Source organism: Patagioenas fasciata, chromosome 5, assembly GCF_037038585.1.
Source record: "Patagioenas fasciata isolate bPatFas1 chromosome 5, bPatFas1.hap1, whole genome shotgun sequence".
Classification (NCBI taxonomy): domain Eukaryota; kingdom Metazoa; phylum Chordata; class Aves; order Columbiformes; family Columbidae; genus Patagioenas; species Patagioenas fasciata.
Window position 1 is genome coordinate 29,110,719 of NC_092524.1, and position 16,468 is coordinate 29,127,186.

Below are 16,468 nucleotides of genomic sequence, written 5' to 3' on the forward strand. Positions count from 1 at the left end.
ACTTCACTCTACTTTAGTTTCACTCACTTTACATCCGGGCTTTTTCCCTAGGCAATGGGGGCCGCAGCACAGCCCGTTCCTTAGGCAAAGGGAAATAAATTCGCCGCACCGACACGTCAAGTAGTCCCCCTCAGGAGGAGCCGCCGAGCCCGCCCTCCCGGCTCCCCCCCTCCCCGGCCCGGCCGGCGGCGCCGTGCCGCCACCGCGGGGTGGGAGGGGGGGCGTGGGTCCGTCGGTCCGGGCTTCCCCCCGCTTCCCCGCGGGTCTCCGGCGGCGGGCCGGGCCGGGCGGGGGCGCGCGCGGCGGCGTGTCGGGAGCGCGCCACAGGCAGGCAGGGAGGCCGGCGGCGGAGGGATCCCGGTGAGCGGTGCTGCGGCCGGGCCGGGTGAATGGGATTGAAGAAGAGTTCAGCTTCTCGGCTTGTTTTTGTGTCACAGTTTCTCTCCTCCTGCGCCTCTCCGGCTTCGTGCCTCCCTCCCCGCCCGCCCCCTCCTCCCCGCCGCAGGAGGAGCCCCCCGCGGAGAGGGGGAAGGAAAAGGACCCCACAGAGGCGAAAGCGAGCGAAGAGGAGGAGGAGGAGGAGGAGAAGGGAGCAACCTACCATCTTCCACTCCCCGCTTAGCTTAAAGAAAGTGAGAGGAGGAGAGAGGCGCCCAGAAGAGGGGGACAGGGAGGCCCGGAGGAGCGGCGGCGCCGGCACCCTCCCCCTATGAAGAAGAGTCCTCCCCCTCACAGAGAGGTCCTGCCAGGGGGACCCGGGCCGGCCCGCAGCAGCACCGCCGCCGCCAGCAGGGTGTAGTATCCCACCTTTCGGATTCGCCTCCTCCTCCTCCCTGCCCCCCCCGCCCCCCGGGCGCCGTCCCCCTCCCTCTTCCCCCACGCGCCCCCCGCCGCCGCGGGGCTGGGGGCGGCGAGGATGGCGGCGGCTGGCCCCGCACTCTCCGGCCAACTTGGCGATGAGGAGCAGCAACTTCGCCGCGGCCCCCGGCCCCTCCCTCGGGGGGGTGGGGGGGAAAGCGGAGCGTCCCGGGGCGCCGCCGCGGCCCCCCGGCCTCCCCGGCGGGCGCCGGCAGAAGTTTGCGAGCGGGAGCGGGAGAGGTGGAGGAGGGTGACACTTGGGGTAAAAGGAGGAGGTGACACATTGGGGTTGGGGGGAGGAGCAGGGGAAGGAGATGACACATTGCACTGGGGATGGGGTGGGGGAGGGAGGCTTATCCCCTCCCCTCCGGTTTCCTTCAGGATGATTATTTCCAGGCCCTTTTTTCCTTCGTCGGGTCCTTCACCGAGATGCTGTCGGGGAAGTTTTATTATTATCTGGGAAATGATGCCGCTTTCGGTGATGGATAATTCGTAGTAAAGCCTCTGCTGCGTTGTTGCCTTTTTTTTTTTTTTTTTTTTTTTTTCCTCCTCCTTGCTTTCATTCGTCTTTGTGGCCCGAGCAGCGCCGGGAAAATTCCGTTTCTTCTGCAACTTGTTATTCTGGAGCCCGGGCCTGCCCCCCTCGCCCTGGGGCTGCCCTTTCCGCACAGGTACGGAGCTGGGGGCCGGGGTTCCCCACTCCTGCTCCGGCACGGTGTCGACATTGGGGACAGCTACTTCTTTATTTTTTGCCTCCTTCCTGCGTCTGTGTAGGTGGAGTGGGCATCTATGTGGGACTGTGCCATTTGGTATAGTCCTCTTGTGCATGCTCCTTTCTTCATTTGTCTTTCTGCAGGATTTTTTTTTCCTTTTGTGGTGGTGTGTGTGGTGGTGTTTGTGTGGTTTTGGTTTTGGTTTTTTTCCCCTTTATTCTGAGCTTTGCTGTCGGTAATGCGTTTTCCCCAACCACCTCTGCAGTTTGGTGGGACCTGGCAGGATTCTACGCTGAGGTTTTTAGGTGAATTTGTATTGGATTAATGTATGGATCTCTTCATTCAACTTCTTCTCAAGTGTCAAAAATGAGGCTATGAACAGATGTGTTTCAATATGGAGAGATTTCCAAGTTCCTAATTCTTGGGGGTGGAGGAAAGAGTGCCATTGGAGAGTGGCTTTTGTTTTCGATTGGTGAACAAATGTCATCACATTTCAGTCACGTGCTGTAATATTCTTTGTTCAGCTATCAAAGTATGTTATCTGCTACACCTGTTCTCACTTTTTAATTGTAAGTAACGGTGATTGCTTGCAAATCTTATAATTGTGGATAAGAGCACTTCCCATCTTTCTCCCCCTCCTACCTCCTGGATGTTTGTTTGGGCTGGAGTACTGAGCTTGACAATGAACTTTTGTTCACTGTGGAGACTGCATGTAAAAATGTCCCACTCAGGGTAATAACTTGGGTGTTGCGAGAAAGTTGTTTGAGCATGGAAAAATCAGGTGGGGGTGTGTACTCAGTAATGACAGGGCTCTGGTAAGGGTTATGCTCCTTTGAGCCAGCGAAGTTTTCTTAACTAGATACATTGTTGTTTGTTATTGGGTTAAAGGACAGATACTGCTCTACACCCATGTAGATAGATGCATCTTTTTTGCTTAGCTGTAGATTTTCAAGGTGTGTGAAACAGAAAAGTATTTTGGCTGTCTGTTTACCTTTTTTTTTTTTTTTTTTTTCCCCCCCCCTTCTCATTGTGCTCACTTCTAACTATGAAGGCACCTGCTTAGTTTCAGTTTTGTAAGTCAGCTCCCTCTGGCTTTCCTGTGCTTGCCCGAAGCTAGCTGCTGAGACTGAATATGCTATGTTTAACTTTGATGAAAAGAGGCTTGTTTTGGGGCTTAGTTTGTGAAGGAAATAACATGCTTTTCAAAGCCTTGGAAAAAAACACCTAACCCTAAAAATCCAGAATTCATTACTTCTACCCGGTTAACATGTCATGCTAAAATAAGCTTATTACTGTTAATGTATATTTATGTATATCTATATTTAAATACTGACATTAAATTGCTAGTAAGAATGGGATCTTGAAAGAACAAGACAAAAAATGTGCGTATCTACCCATATTAGTTGGAGGAGTTAATCACCACACTTCAGTGGCTTTGGGAATTTTAGTTATATCCGGGCGTGTTTTACAGTAGCTAAATGAAACTGTTTCTTTGGGACACTTTTGTTATTTTCTAGAAAGGAATTCTGTAGCTAAGTAGATTAAACTTTGAAACGGTATTTAAAAAAAATAGATGAAGTGCTGCTCGCATGTTTTTAAACCTTTCAGTGTTAATGTGGTAGAGAAATTAGATGCTTTTATGAGCTAGAAGTTTGAGCTGATACAGAGTGTGAAACAACCTCTTTCTAGGTTGATTTCATGTTGCATAGTAGCATGTACAGAGTATCACTTCAAGGTCTTAAGAGAACAGTTGTCCAGCAGAAGGTAGGTGCTTGCTCATCCAGTACTTACCACCAGCTGGATGTCAGTTATGTCATACCCCCAGTGTTTACCCGCACTGACCTGGGTGACAAGAAACTTGGAGTTGATCCCGTTACGGAGTTGAGTGATTTTTCAGCTAACTAACAAAGATAACATGGTGTATAATTCAAAATGTTGCACTAAGTCATTGTAAGATTTCTACCTGAAAGCTTTTAATCTTACTCTTCTCTGTGTGCATCTTGAACTGGATTTATTGTGAGGCAGAAGACGGCATTTGAAAGTGGATTTCTTCCTTCAGGGAATGAAAATAGAAAACTTTCCTTCAAAGAACTTAAATAAAGCAAAAGTAGAAAACTGATGCTGCTTAGAGAAAAATGCTGTTGTGTTTTCCAGCTTCAACAGTAAGATCTCTGCTTTCAGTTTAGGTTTTGTAAGGATCTTTCTTTACTTTAGGCCATTTAGCTTCAGTTGTGATCAAGTATTGGGCCTAAATAGTTCTTACTCCAACTTTTCTCTCTCCTTTTTTTTCTTTTTTTTTTTTTTTTTAGAAAGATGAGGTTTTGTGTGTGTTAAGCTTCACTGTAGAAATTATATGTGATGTTTTAAAAAAAAAAATCCTTGAACTGAATCAGTACAAAGGAGACAATTTTAATTTTATTTTTTTTTAATTTTCTTTCGGGAACGTTGAATGTGTTTTAATGGCGTCTCAGAAAGTTGTATATCTCTGTGTGCAGTTGGAAAACTTTAATAGTGAGCTTTGCTATCACTTTGGTTGTTCATGCACTTCATTTGTAATGGTCATAATTGTATATTAACATATTGTAGCTCTTTGGTTCCTTTATATGTATTCTCAGACCCATGAAGAACTTGATTCAGTCAAGTGAATTGATACTACTGGAATTTGTTTACAATGGATTTCTTGTTCATTTCAGTTCCAGTTTGTAGGAACTTTGGTGGATTATCTTATTTCATGTGTTATGGGCATTTTGCACAGGTACCAGAAGCTCAGGATGAATGCTGTGTGAGAAACGTGTTGGTGACTTAACCTTTTTACTGTTGTTTTGAATTTGTTGATTTTTGCTTGTTTAAAATCTTCCAGAAAGAACTTCATAGTGTGAGAGGGCTTTGATTTTTGGAGGGCCATCGCAAGGTGATGTGAGCTGTAAAGCAGACCAGCGCTCAGGAGGGGCTCCTTGTGTAGAAAGGGCAGTGCTAAAAACCTATTATTAAGCTACTAATAGTATTTCTTCACTGTCCCCTTCACCCTTTATGCTCACAACTGTGCAGTCACATGCATAGCTGTGTACTAGAAGGGTAAGACTCCACAAAAGGCCTGGCTCCTGTATGTTCGTGAATTGCCCTTGTTCAATTACTCTGTGCCAGAAAGCAGCTCACATCCTGTTTCTGATGTATTTTAACTGCACAAAGGTTATTTAGGAACAAACCATATACTGAAAAGGAGGGGCAGTGCGTGGAAGGGTTTCGCGATGTGTGCTGAATGCAAGGAGCAAGATATTTACTTCTGTACCCTGTAAAATAGAGGGTGAACTGAAGGATAGTTTTTATAGGGATCTTACATTAATATTTCATATTCAGTATAGCACTAAGCTGGTGTCTGACTTGTCCTGGTGGTAGAGATATGTATTATGCAGGCCAAAATAAGTTTATTTACATTTGAGGGCTGGAGCAAAACTTTTTTTTTTTTTTCCTCACTGCAAATACAGTGTCATTTAAAAAAAAAAAAAAAGCCCCTCTGTTTCTTTTATAAGTTTTAAATAATTTATGGGTCTTGTACCTTACCAAGCTCCTCACTGGGTTAAAATTGCTAAAGTATTGTTTTAAGTTTGTTTGACTCTGATGTTGTTATGTCAAAACCTCACAAAAACGAAGTGACGAGTGTAAATATAGAATGGCTATAAAATGTACAAAAATTAAAGTGTTTTTAAAAATGTACTTATTGCTGAAGGAAGGTGTGCTTGTGTGACAGTGAGGCTTTACAACTGGAAACCCCTGCTGTTGAAATAATTTTGAAAGCTGTAGAAAGTTCTGAAACGTCCCTTCCTTTGGTCTGAGGTTTGCCATGCCTGCTGCCCTGACAAAGCCCCAACTTTACTACATAATGTTTTGTTTTAATACTTCGGTCATCCCAGGGTTTTGAGGAAAGAATGTGTTATTTGGTATAGGCTTTTCTGCAGCGTTGATCTTTCTGGTTTACTGTTTGTATCATTTTAATATCTCTGTTGGAATTATCAGGTATCCTGCGCCTCAAAAAGCTCTTTGACTAAATGGTCTGACCTATTATTCATTCCCTCTTACCTGACGTTTCTTGTTCACTGTCATTGCAAGATCTTACTCTTTGTTTAGAGATTGTATGCTCGAAGAATGCTTCAAAATAGCCACACCAAAAAACATGTTTCCCCACACACCCCAATACTACCACCCCACCAGCCCTAGCCTAATGTTTGTTGTTACTGGCAGGATTGCATTTATAGCTGGTAAATAGGGACTGAGGCTCTGCTTAATGCGAGCTTTGTTGTAGGCCATGTTCACGCAGCTTCTATGCTTTTTTTAATTTTGACTTTCTTAAAATGTATGTTTTCCAGATTCTGTCCTTCCACCTGATGGTACTGTGCTTGCAGGACAAAAGGGAATTGTTATGAAGTTCACTTGCTACAGAAATTGTGTTGTGTGCCTCTTAAGTGAGGGACTATACCATTGCATATGTAATTAGAAATAGGTTTTCAAAATGTAGTTGGTGTGTTTCTTGAATGGGAGTACAGACACACGAATGGTTAGAACAAATGAGGGCAGATTTTAGCCTGTGACTCTAAGATGGCCTGTTCTTGGGCTCGGTCTCCAGGCCTGCAAGAGGAGAACTCTAGGAGAACAGCTGAGCTTATGGTTGGTTTGGTTTTGTTGTTTCTGCCTGTGAAATACAAGCTGCCGGTAGGAAAGGGAGAAGGAATGTTGATTCCTTCCCTTGTTCCCCTCCAACCCTGCAGATTCAAGCGTCCTTAACGGTGTGGATCCTGAAGGCAGTGTAGTTGCAAACACTTAATTGAAAAGATCAAGTGGTATCCTATTGAAGCTTTAAATTGTTTTAACAAAACTTCTGAGTAATCACAATAATTATTTTCTGATAAGCTGGCTGATAGTAACTATGGCAACAGCTGTCTTTGGCCTATGGACAGTATTGCTGTATTGAGAAAACCTTTAGATGCTCCTGAGGTCTCTTGCCGCTATAGGGAGGTGCATCAGGGTGTCTTTCAGGTGACTGAAGTGTCACTGTGTTTCTGTTGCCATGGGACGCCATCTTTCTCTTGAGTCAGAGTCTTGGTCCTTTTGCATGTTTTTGTGGGTGCTGCCTGCTAGCCTGGAAACACTGCAAAGACCAGTGAAACATATAAGTACTTAGATGAAATTATATTTACGTATTATTGTTTTTTAGTAATAGTAATCCAGTGCTCAGGGAAAAGGGAGGGAAAAGGAGGACTTAACGATTTTGGTCGCTAGTTGTTTCCTTCTTTGATTAAAATCTTCTTAGAACAGACTGGTAGGGGGAGCTGCCCTTTGCTTTACTGAACTGAAGTACAGTGTATTCTGCTCTGAGGCCTATGCTAAAATACAGCTATTTAATTTTCAACTAAGCTCTACTTCTTTTTGGAAGAGAAGCAAGCTCCTGCTTCAGGATGCTGTAGAAATGGAGTAAGAGAGTAATTTTTTTTCAGATTAGTAAATGCTGGACAGTAGAGTGCTCTTCAATAAATATAACAGTCTTAAGGAAAAAAAAATCTTACTGCACTATAGTATAATGATGTTAAAAGGCTGTGGCCCATTCTGCATGTGTGAAAGTAGCTAAACTGCTGATTATTCTTTGGGAGTTACTGGTTAGCTGATGTGTATTTTTATTTAAATCTTTGTCCTCTTAGCTTCGACCTGTGGGAACTGGATATTGATGCAGCTTACCTGATGATTGCTAGCAGTGATCTCCCCGTGCGGGGTGCGTATGTTTGCTGGCCCGTGGAAGTGTGCAGTATGGCCTACATCTGGGCTCATCTTTGGCAGGAACACAGCTCGTGGAAACTGCAGGCCCCAGTAGGCAGTGCAGTGTTTTTATCTCAATAGCTTGCCTGGATTGCGAGGTACTAATGCATCCTGGGACCTGTAGTTTTCATGAGCAGAAGTTGGAGATTGGGGGTGACGAGTGAAAGATACTATAATGTTCTAGAAACGGAGTCGTGGATTCCTTATGCTGTTCTTAGTTGGTCAGCTTTAACCTGTGCTGCTATTACTGTGCAGCAGCATGTATTTTTATTAAGTTAAAGACAGTTGGGTAGTATGTTTAGGGAAGAGCAGTTGATTAAAGAAGTCTTTCAAATGCCTGTGTGTTTTTGTACAAAGAATATATAAATAATTGTGCTAATACCTTGCTTCATCTGTGATTGCAAGTATCCTGTTTGATATTCTGGAAGCTTTTAATCTTTCAAGGCAACGTTATGGATGGAAACATTTGGCAGAAGGAGGCTTCCGTTACTGGTGATACGGCTGCCATGTTCCCCTTTCAAACTGCCACCCAGCTGTCACAGAGGTTTCTGTCAGAGCAAAAGGCAACTTGAGTGGCTCTTTACTTGCTGAGATCTCACTTCTCTGCTCTGTTTCTTGAGGTCAAGTGATGACGTAGCTGCCCCACATGTCAGAGCAGGGGAGCTGTGGGTGTTAGTGATGTCACTGCTGCTTACCACGGAGACGCAGGGACCAGAAGTCGAGTTCTGGCAGGTGCGACCAGACATGGAGCATGTTGGGTGGCCTCTGTCTGGTGGGCTTGAGCCCTGACCACTATGCTTGAACTCCCATCAAACTTCCATCAAAGAAGGTGAAGTGTTTCCAGAATAAGTGTAGAGGAATAGTAGCTTTCAGATGCTTATTTTTTTATGTCTGTAAGATTTGTGTGTTTTCACACTAGATGTTAACTAAAAATGTTCCGTGGGATTTGCTAAAATTAGCATGGATGTTAACTTCATTTCAATTGTTAGGCCAGTAGCAAGTTTAGTATTTGCTGTAGTCTCATGTGCCAGGTTTCGGATACTGCAATTGTCTTCATTTTTAAGTGAACAAACACTTAACTTTAACTGATCTCAGTTTCTTTGTTCTTCAGTTTGTGTGAGATCATAAAAAAAGGTTTATATTTAAGTACCAAACAATATGAATTAGACATTTTTTATGTTTTTGGAGAAAATAATTAGAGCTCCAGTCTTGCAAAAAGTCATGTGTATTTTACTTTTAAGTTCTGCAGAAGTCAGAGAGACTATCTGAATGCCTAAAACTGGAACCTATATAAGTAGTAGTAGGATCAGGACCTCCAGACTTCTAATGTCAGAAAGTAACTTCTTTGTATTCACCCTAATTAGCTTATATCTAGGTCTGTGTGGCAAAATTCTTTTAGTAAGTGTCTGGAAATTCCACTCAATATAAATTTAGGGTTCATATTTACTTTGTAGTTGTGCAAAAAAGCCCACAAAAAAACCAAAACAAAACCCCAAACCAACCCAAGCCAAACAATGTGCCCCCCCCAAAAAAAAAAAAAAATTAAAGAGAACTTGCTCTCTCCCTGACTTGTACAAGTTATAAATATCACAGATATTAAGCTGGTAATAGCCTGTTTGAGGCAGGGAATGTATTTTGTCAGCACTGATGCATTGTACACAGTGTACATTGCTGACACTTGTGTTTAAAACTGATACAAAATGGTAAATCTATACAGAAATTAATCTAAAACCTTACATATGCTGTAACTGTAATAGAGTTTGTAAACAGTTAGTAATATAGTTTTCTTTAAGTGATCCTATCTCTTTCACAACCCATGTGGAGCAAATTGCTGACAGGACACATGGTTAGCTGAAATAGTTACTATTAGTATATTGACAAGATTAGAACGGCTGTCATTGTTGCTGTGCAAAGATGAAATTCCCTTTCATTGACTGGGCCTGCACAAGAGGAAAGAGAAGAAACCAAGATAAATCTATATGTAGTGGAACGATGATGTATCTCGGCCTTCAAGGACATTTTACCCTCTGTAGAGAGCCTGTGACAGTGCCCTTTGTAACGCTGCTGTATCAGGATATTCTAGATAAGGAACGTAGGTAATAGGGATGTATAAAAGGGTTTGATGCACGGTTGTAAAGAAAAAGCCTCCAAGTACTTCTTATCTCGTAAGAGCAAATGTGTCCTGAGCTGGGAGGAAATCCTGGCCCTGCTCAAGTCAATGGAAAGTTTTCCAGTTGAATCAAGAGTACCAAGATTTCATTCTTTCCCTCAAAAAGGTAGTTTTAAGTTAATTTTGCAGGGTGGAAGCACTTGACAAAGTTCGAAGAATCTGGCATCTGTTTAAGATGCTGTTACTGGCCCTTGAGGGATCTCGCACCACGTACTTCACCTTCTAGTATAATTTCTGTTCCTTTAAAAAGTGGATAATATTGAGCTCCTGTAACGCTTTGTAAGAACTTGGAATCTATTTATTTGGGGCTTTTGCTTAATTTGCTAACACAACAAAATTTTACCCGAAAGCCAGAAATTAGTCCTTGATGTGTCCAGGGAATACTTTTTGTCTCTCTTTTCCTTCTTGCCAGTGTGACAAAACTGCCCCAATTGAGATGTTTAGTCTGAAATTTTAATAACCTGAATTGTGTTGGATTTAGCACTCTACCTCCCTGCTGCCCAAAACTAACAAACCTTTTTCATAACTTTGTATGAGGACTACAGTGGCCTATATTACTACTAATGAAGCTTTTTGCTAATTTGCATCTAGCTGGAGCTCCAGATACCTTGCTGTTCCACTGCTGCTTAGCTTGCAGTAATTGTCTCTGATAAGCATCTTTATCATGTAAATCTATTGTTTTATGTAGTATGAATTTGCTGTATTAAGGATGCTTTTGTCAGTGACCCCAAACAGAAAAGATGTGGCTACCTGAGCTTCCCTTATTATTACCCTTTCAGAGAATACATTCTGGTTAGGAATAAATTGGGAAGCACTAGCAAGGTTTGTGCTGTTTCTGAACACTAGGTAGCTGTCCTTGAGGCAATTACAATTCTTCTCCCAAGGTGGAATCCCACCATAACCCTTATTTGCATTCTCGGAGAATCTTGCTGAAATCAGTGGATTTGTCACTGTGAAGCTTGTTTCAGAATCGGAGATTTAGCTTCCATTTCCCATGTGCATTTTGGCATATTTCACCAGCTCTACTTTTCCTTTGAATTCCATGCTCTAAAGTAAACATGAAAATCTTCACGTAATTCTCATCCCTGTATGGCAATTTCTTGGCTTAAAACTTGCAGTGTTGTCTTCTTGCAGGAATTGTATTTGGTTGCCTGACTGTTAATGCAGAACCCTCATAGTTTGTGCAATATATAATCAAATTTTTTTTTGTGTGATGATGAGCTGCAGTTTTTGCAGATAGTCAAAACCTGATGTTGTTGGCCTGTTAAATGCGTGCTCCAGGTTAGTTCCTCACTGTGGTAACAGGATCTTTTTAGCTGCAGAGTTGATTATTTCAGCATAGGTCTATAACTGTGTGAATACCAGTACCTCAGATTGTTGTTTTGCACTGACATTGTGATTGCTACAAAATCGCATGAGCAAAAATACTGCTTAGGTTTGCTTCTTCCTTGTGTAAGATAAACACATATGATTCCTTAAAACTTGAGACCTTCTTTCTCATTTCCCTTTTCTAACTTAATTTACCCTTCTCTCCCCATGATTTTTTTGTCAAAAAATGTGGATTTTTTTTTTTTTCCTTATACCAAATATGTTGTAAATACAATGCATGATTTCACCATCGTGTATCTAAGCCACCTTACTCTAAGACTTTTGAAGACTTAAACTAAGGAAGGGTGCAAGTATCTGTTAAATTCCCATTTGTTGTGTGTAGAAAGTACTATGTGTGAGACCTGCCTTTTTACTCTCTGGTATATTAGAAACTCCCGCAGCTTCTTCAGGAACTCTTGTGTAATACAGGAAAAAGAGGTAAATACTATCTGCATATTTTTTTCCATAATTTTTGCTGTTTTCCCACACATCCTGGATACATTTCAAGCCTTCAGCTGTGAAACTGCCATTGTGTTATGATTAGATTTTGTTTTCTCTGTGTTGCTTTCCATGCTGTGGTCTTTGGTAGTCCAGTAGGCAGTAAGACTCACATGGGCTTTTGGGGGATCAGAAGTTGTATTAGAAGGGAAATAAAATCACACAATAAACTTTCATATCTGTTTCTGGTCCTCATAGTTTTTTTCCCCCTCTACTGTGTAATAACCAGGGTCTAAATCGAGAGAAGCTGGGATTTTTCTCTAAGGCATTTTAAGAGGAGAGAAACAAACAAACAAACAAAAACCAAAAACAATGCCTCCCCCCAAAAAAAACTATCCTTGAAACAGCAAGGAAAGGAATATGTAAGGATAACATAATGAGAAGAGTGCATGAGTATTTATTTCTGTGTGTGGAGAGATACGCACTTGAACATCTTTAGTAGCACAGCAATAGGACCATTAAAAATCTGGGCATTAATTTTTAGGTAGCAGAATTTGTTTAAAGAGTAACTTTGCAAAGAAGTTACTGTAGTGATGGGCACTACACTAATATCACAGTAGAGCTGTGATTGTAAACATATCATTGCAAGTGTTGGTCTTGATACAACGGTGACAAATGCAGTAGTAGTTTAGTCCCTGACACAGTTTTGTCTCTGCTGTTATGGTAAGCCTTCTTGCCACATGGTGGCTGTTGGAGTGCATCTGTTGTGTATGTGCAATCAGTAGGTGAAGGATGTGATGTTGATGTGAGAGGATGTGGAAGAGGAGTGTCCCCCAGCAACACGTTACTGTCTTGTCATCTGGGTGAAGCATTGTGGGAACAGGTCCTGGCTCCTTGGGAATAAAAATAATTTGAGGGAGAGGGAAAATTGCCTGCTGCCAGCAGCTTCCTTCAAACTGCTGATCCTTTTGTTTAGAAAGCATAATCATACCATGTTCCATGATACTCTTTCACTCTATCACCATTGTGAATGTTGAAAATGGTATTGCTTTTCAGTTGGTTAGAGTAGCTACTGAAATAGATAAATCTACAGTTCAGTCTTCCTATTGTAAGTAAACAGTTGAAAATCAGTGGCAGTCCGTGCAAGTAAAAATGTTTTGGATGCTTTGTTTTTTTGTGTAACTGAAGTCTGCTTTCATTGTACAGCAGTCTTGCACTCAGCTTTTTCTTCCATTAAACACTAATTGTATATGTATATGATTCCATGTTAGATTGGCACAGTTGTTCAGTGTTAGCATTTATGTGATATAGTATGTAAATCTTGAACACCTTGAATAATCATAGTTTTGATAAGAAACTTCTAATAAGTGTATGATTACTTGAATTCTTCCTTTCAGATTAGTGACTACTGTCAGTACTCCCACACCGAGTGTGACTACCCCAGATACAAATACCATTCTCCAGATGCTACAGTTCCCATTTCTGTGCTTTTGAGGAGAAGGGTAGAGGGGAAAGGCTTTTAAAGGGCAGAAAGAGAATATAATAAAAGGGGAAGGGATGACAGAATTTGAGGTTGATACTTGTGCCTATATATTTAGAGGGAACAGAGAGAGTGCTGGCTGACTGGAATGTAGGAGAAGGAAGATCAGAGCACATCAGTGTAATAATTTTGGAGTGCTTCTTGTTGACTCGTTAATACTGCATGGAATTTGGCCCAGGCAATCTGCTGTTGTGAATCAGCATAGTTTATTCATTTGAGTATAGGTGTGCCTGTTATTATTTGAGAATCTGCTCCACTTGAAAGATAACAGGTCAGTTTGGTAAGTAGTATTATTCCCATATTTAAGATTAGAAACTGAGGCAGAGAGAAATTGATTTATTCTGCATTGCAGTAAATGAATTGAAGACCTTAAGTTAGGAATGGAGGCCACTGCATGTGAGTTTAATCCAGTAAATGGCCTGCTTCCTTCAAGTCCTGAATGTTGTTACATTGAAAACAAAAATGAGCCTAAAAATGATTTACTGATTAAGTATGGGTGGTGTACAAATAAATAGTGCTTGTCCCAAAGGAGGTGAGATTCCTGTAGAACTGGTTGTACAAAATAAATAGGGCTTTTGAAATTTTGGATATATTTTTATATTAGGTTATCTTGGGTTGGAGGAAAAGCAGGGGTTTGAATGGGAGACCTGATGAGTAGGGAAGATAATTATTAATAAACGTGAATGTGAAATCCAGTGAAATAGGAGTTGCATAGATAAGCACTGATGCTGAGAAACAGTCCCAAGTTAAGTTCTGCAGAACCTGAAAAAATAGATGGATAAAAGGTGGTGGTGGTTCTTGTTTCTGTTGAAGTTGTTGTTCACCTTTCTAGTTCCCTCACATTATACAACAATTAATACAAGAAATTGCATATTATGGTGTAGGCATGATTATGTTTTTTCAGATACTGTTACATAGGCATACCTCCTAAACATATAGGGTCAGAGGGTCAGAGTTAAGGTTAGTGCTTATGATATTACTGTTTCTGTATCATACTTTCTGAATTTGGTACAAAGAACTTAACATAGGTAGTTGTGTGGAATGGTTCAATGCACAGCAAAAGTAACACTGAGTAATTAGTGTCATTGGGCCTGGAGTCTTAACCACTTGTTAAAACTATTCTGTGTACAGCTTATGTGAGCAGAATTCTCCAGTGTTCCCAAGTGAGTACTGCTCAGGGACAGATATCTTATTCTGTTAGTTTGCACAAACCCCCTCTTCCAAGTGGGAAATCAGCACAGTCAGCAATACCCAAATTTCTGCATCTGTCCCAGTGTGCCAGGTCCAGCATTGCTTCCACCAACTCTTTTAGTGCTGCTTAATGAGGATACTATATTCCAATACAAACATGAAAGGTATGGCTCCCTTTTTGTTATATGCCTGTAAACAGCTCACTTAAAGGTGTGAGTCTGCTTAGAACTCCATGTGATTGCTTCTGTGACTACCCATGGCATTGGGCTCTGGTGGAATATTGAATCATGATCTTTTAAATGCATGCTTCTTGTGCTGGAGTATCTCCAGCTGCAATCCTTAATGGTACTGCTTGTGGTGTTTGCTGGTGTCTTAGAGTATTTATGGAGCTCAAGAACTTCGGCATATGCCTCTTTAGTGTTTCGTTGAAGTTGTTAATATTTTGAGACTTGGGTTCTGCGTAAGCCTGGGGTTGACGTTTGGCAGTAAGCTGGTTTAGTACAGTCTCTTCACTGAAGTGTTTTGATGTTGTGACATCTCAACTCTGTAACTGTGGAGACAGCTTCAAGGCCAAATACAAGGCAACTTCAGTAGCTACTGCATCTCATACTCTACAGTGTGACTTCTGTGAAGTAGAATTCTGGTTCTAGTGATCTCTTAATAATAGATGGGTGTAATGAAACTTCCTGGAGTGTCCTGTTAACAATTTAGTGATTGGCATGCTTCTGTTCATGTGTATGTTAGTCCTACTTACATCACTACTGCTTAATGAAATGGTGTTTCTAAAATAATTCTCAGGTATATTGCCTTGGCATTAAATGCCTGAGATCCAAAGAGTGTTGGCTGGCACTGCGTTTTTTAGAGAGAAGACTTAAAATTGTTGGTCTCCATGTTGCCAAAGGAAGCACTTCTGCTTTGTATGCAGGTGTCATGTGAAGTAAACCACCATGAGAACTGTGTTGCACTGGAAAGGTTAGCCTGCATCATCACTAAGACCCATGGCTTGGAATTGCAGGCAAATGGGCATAAATCTAGAGACATCCATACAGTTGTCCAGTTCTTCCTCAGGCTCCATGGAGCTTAATGTTTGAGGAAAAGATGCAACAAAATCATGGCCTGTACTTCAGAATATATTGGAATCAACTAAGTTTTCCTGTGTAATAGTTGAAGAAGTATTAGCAAATACGGGGGAGAGCAGAAAACTTCCTTTGAACATAGAAGAGCAAGAGGATAAGCTCTTTTTTTTTTTTTTTTTTTCTTATTTTGAAATGAGATTTGAGAGGTTTCTTGGTACTGCTTGGAGTTCTTTTACAGCTTCCTTGGTACTGGAATTTGCTCTCAGTGAGAGATGGAGTACTTCAGAAGAAAACTTTACAAGTTATGTATTTGGAAGACAAATTATGCATCTATGATGGGCTTTAGTGAAGAGAGAAACGTTGTCCCATGATCAGCAGAAGCACTGAAGCATGAATAAACTCAGTGCACATACACACGCTATGATTAAATCTTCTTGCAGTTCTTTTGGGGATACCAGCAAGTTCAGTGTGAAACATTCAGCCTATGACAGCATGGAGTGAGAAAACTTCTAGTAAATATGAAGTTCCCAACTACAAATAAGAGTGCCAGTTTCTTTGAATTGTTAGTTCGTAGTGCTATTTGTTGCCTGTGTAGTTTGCACAAATAATCTTTGGGATGACAAGGATATTATGTTGCTGTTTTCTTTCAGCAGGACCAATTTCAATGCTATTACTGGCCTAGATAACAACTTGCCCTCCCTTCCCAAAATAAAAGAACCCCATATCAACCTGTGTGATTCCATAAGCAGGAGGTTATTGAAATAACAAAATGATACTAGCCCCTATGTGAAATGAAAACAAAATTTAGCGCACCCTGAAATTCTTTATTTTGTTGTACTTTTGTGTGACTTGAGAGATTTCTTATGTAAACTAGATCATGGTCAATTTTCTCACCTGTGTAGCTGAGCAATAATTTTATTGAGGCAATGTTTGCATCTTCATGAAACTGATCACAAAGCTTCTACTCTTTCTTATGTATTTTAGTCTTTGATACTTACTTATTCCTGATAGGGATGATAAACTTATTTGGTGCATCCATCTTCATCTTACTGCCTACAGCAGTACTGAAAGATGGTGTATACTGGACACTTGCTTTGTTTTCTAGACCCATTGTAGTTTGGCCTCTAGAAAATGAAACTTTTGTGTTTCTCACAGATTGAGACCTGCTTGTTTATCCTACATGGCTTTCAGTTTGACTATCTTCAAAAGCTCATTTGTCAGGAGGAAGCTGACAGTGATGAGAAAGAAGACATTCACAAAATCATTTAGGTAATGCTTTCTAGTAGGATTAGCAGTACTTGCTAGCAGA

General features: G+C 41.4%; 1 protein-coding gene across 13 annotated transcripts in view; it reads left to right on the forward strand.

The window, feature by feature from the left end:
• Positions 1 to 340: 340 nt before the first annotated feature.
• The window catches only part of PHF21A (PHD finger protein 21A), a 140,672-nt gene continuing 124,544 nt past the window's right edge, over positions 341 to 16,468 (forward strand). For 11 of the 13 annotated variants that reach the window (XM_065838248.2, XM_065838250.2, XM_065838251.2 and 8 more), the window contains exon 1: positions 371 to 793. The gene's annotated coding sequence lies outside the window, so the exon portion shown is untranslated. The other 2 variants (XM_071809161.1, XM_071809162.1) reach the window with 2 other exon arrangements.